Source organism: Corylus avellana, chromosome 8 (assembly GCF_965113065.1).
Source record: "Corylus avellana chromosome 8, dhCorAvel1.hap1.2, whole genome shotgun sequence".
Lineage (NCBI taxonomy): Eukaryota > Viridiplantae > Streptophyta > Magnoliopsida > Fagales > Betulaceae > Corylus > Corylus avellana.
In genome coordinates this window covers 20618413-20622307 of record NC_142497.1, presented here as the reverse complement: position 1 = coordinate 20622307, position 3895 = coordinate 20618413, and positions in this window count along the sequence as shown.

Below are 3895 nucleotides of genomic sequence, written 5' to 3'. Positions count from 1 at the left end.
CCTAATTATCTCATTCCATAAGAAGAAAGACTCAGGAATCACACACTCTTCAAAGAGAGTCTACAACTAAAAACTTAGCCCTATTACTATAAACTTTCTCACAAATATTTCAATGAGACCAAAGTCGATCTACATGGAATGGTAGGCACTAAATTAAAAGTTCTATTGATGTCCAGAAAAATAAAATGGCTTAGTTGTTGTTTTTCCACTAAGAAGTGGAGCAATAAAGTGAATTGAAAATATAAACTAGACTCTAAAATACACCTAGAGAGGGGTGAATATGTGTTTTACAAAAGTTAATGCGGAATTAAAAATAAAAGCCACGCAACAATCAATTACAAAAATATGTAAAGCAATAAATCATAGAGACACAGATAATTTGGTGACGAAAATGAAACCTTTTAGAAAATTCTCTAAAAGTAAAACATTTTTGGAGTAGCCAAACCCAAAAAATCACTAAAAGAAAATACATATTACAGACATAAAGACATTTACAACCCTTTGCAACTCTTAGGCTCTATAAGATCAACAAGCTTCCCGCTTGTCTCCTAGCTTGACAATTTTCTTGAAGTGTTTCTCCTTTATCGGATTCTCCAATGGACTTCTTATCGTTGATAAACAAATTGGCTTCTCAAACACAGCAACACTCTAAGAGAAAATAGCTTTGAAGCTCTAAATACTTATAATCCTCTCTTAGCATAATATGGAATTTTGTCTCTCAGTTGCTTGAAGAAATCGTGCTCTATAAAGTCTTATAGATAGACAATTGAGAATTAGGTTTCCTTGTTGAAGTAGAAAACCTTATTATGGAAAATCCGCAATATCGTTCGAATGACAGACGATCTCATTCGAACGGAACTAGGGTTTTATAGAAATCCCAGCTGAAGTTAGAAAATCCTAATGCGGCAACAGACAGTTTTCGTTCGGAGGGACTTGATACTCGTTCGGACGCGACTAGGTTAAACTTCTTCTTTGACACCTCTTGTCTAAACCCTCAACGAACGGCATTACGAACAGAGCTCTCTAGATTCATTAGGTGCAACTACCGTGCAAATGGCACTGCAAACGTCCTACGAATGAAGCTTTCGGGTTTTACTATGGAACATATCACGTTCTGACAGTCCAATGAACGGAGCTTCAACCAAGAAGAAAATTACAATTTAAGACACCGAATTAGCCAACCTAAAAACTAACATGAATAAATTAACAAAACTAAATTATTTAAAATACATAAATATATCTTCAAGTACCAAAGTGCAAATACTTTCTACAGTGTGCCAAATCTAGCATATCAAAAAGGGCTAATCAAATTTTTCATTTTATATAGAAAACCAGCAACCCTAGAAACACTCATGCATATCGGTGGAACTACATTGTAGAAGTTTAAAATGATATATATATATATCATTATTCTAGGGATCAAATCCATGCACAGATATCCCTCCATTTACATATATAGATTGCCTGTCCACACATACAAAGGCGAGACCACCCCTTGGCTTAGGAGGCCCAGCCCCCAAGCCATAAGATGGTCCTCAAATTTTTATTTTTATTTTTTTAAATGTCTTTAAAAATTAACTTTTGCCCCTCAAACTAAATGTTTTAGTTCCACCCTTGCATACAGAACCAAAACAAAAAGACTACATTAATTGACCAAACTAGACGAACACAGAGGAAACAAGACCTTAGATCGAGGAACTAGACTTTGGGATCGGACAGTTAATGAACTGATGTTGGTCTAGGCATTATCAATTCACTCTCATTGAAGTCTTATATATATCTCCGGTGCAAAAGATTGGGCAACCTTTAAAGTCTCTATTATTTTCTACTCTAATATTGTCTTTTAAATCCTCCTATGCCCTATGCGGAACAAATAAGAAGAGAGCATGAAAATAATTTTTTGATGCGGTTAGCAAAAATCGCGGAGAGCGGTTTTAGGGTATATATACATATATAGGGGTGAAATAACAGTCAAGGTTAGCGATTAGTGGCTAAAATTGACACTTCCAATTTAGTCATGTCACTGAAGCAGGCAAGAATATATGGTTTTTTCAATAGAATTATTAAAAAGAATATGCATGTGTTTTCAAATATTCAAAAGACAATCACAAGTGACAAGTTTATAAACTAGGTTGGAAGTTGAATAAAATTTCTGTCCAAAAAACATTAGTCACTTCTTGCAATTCGTTAGTGTGTTTACTGTAATTTCTTATTTATTCTATTAAAGAAATTGCGGGCAGTGAATAAATTGATATGGAAAGAGATGTATTTAGTGTTATATTTCTATATATCTCTTGTCATATTTTTTAAATTTCACCATTAAATTTGTAAGGCCAAGATATAATAGAGCCAACATTCAAATTCCGGATTACGATTCTAATATCATATTCGTAAGATTTTAAACTAATAAAAAAATAAAACTAGATTAATATATATAAGAAACTCAAAAGTAATGATTAAATATTTAATTATCATCTTAAGAGAGTACACACGACACTTTTTCCTTAATTAATGAGTAGAGAAAATCAAAGACTCGCTTATAAACACAGTTTCTCATCAATTTAGTGGCAAACTAAAAGGATATATTATTATATATTGAGTTTGCCATGAAATTGATGAAAAACCGTGTTCATAAGTTCCTCTTGTTGGGGCCGAGACACAAAGTTATAGACTGAACCAGTAACTCGAAAGCCCTTCGCCTCCTACTCGCTCAAGCACTTGTTTAATTAGATCAGCTTCATTCGTAGAGCATGTGTCATGGTCTCCTCAAGCCCCGACAATTTCTCCACAATAGCATACCTCTCCGTTTGCCTAAAAAATAGTGAAGGTGGAGCTATAAAAACAGCAAATATCTTTATGTGAAGCTGAAAATAAAAGCTAGAGAAAGAGAAATCATGCAGAGAGAAACGAACCGATTCCTTTTGGCTCCACCGTAACAAGAGCAACCAACAAATAAAATAATTTTACATTCAAGGTCCTTTTAAGAACATGATGCTATGGTTGATCTTTCGTACAACAGGCACATAGCTCCCACTTGTTTTTTTCTATCACGTGTGACAAAATATTGTTAGAAGTTGGCCGGTTGACGCTTCTATTCAACGAGAAAGAAAAGGAAGAGGCTTCCTTTTTGGACATATATATGATATTTCTTAAAAGAAACAAAAGAACATTAATTGGGTTATATTCATCTTGTAAAGTTGATCAATTTAGTCCATATGTATCTAGTTAGCCGCCTTTGTTGAACAGTTAATTGGAATATGCAACCTTTTTAGAAGCCCATATATTTTTTGTAAACGAAAAACTACTCTTAATACTCTCCAATTGACACCTCATTTACATTTATCCCAAACTACATACCGTACATGACACTTGGACCCCTCCAACCACCATTATTTTGCAGTTAACACGTATGGTTGCAGTTAAAATGAATGAAAAATGCCACATGTGACTGACATGTACAAATATTTTATTTGGGAAAGAAAATACATACTTCTCCTTTAAATTAATAGTCAATTTGCAATGTCCTCCAAACTAAAATTTGCATCAATATATGACTTCCAAGCTATCAAAAATTTGTAATATACCTAAAATCACAAAAGCACCCTTAAAAAAAATAGAAAAAGACGGTTCAAAAAGGGGTTGGCCACCCCCAAATGGCTATGGAGTGGCCAAAACCACATCCAAATGGCTAAAAGGTGGTTCAGCCACCTTCTCCACCCATATCTAAGGGTTACAAAAAGATCCTAAAGCCATGGGTTAGAAGATTTATGTTTACATTTCACCCATAGGCCATTGGGTGAAGTTTATGTTTCACTCATAGGAGTTTGGTTGAGTGACTTTTATGGTACTAATTGTACTTCATGATATTTAAAATTAGTGAATATCAATTTCCATA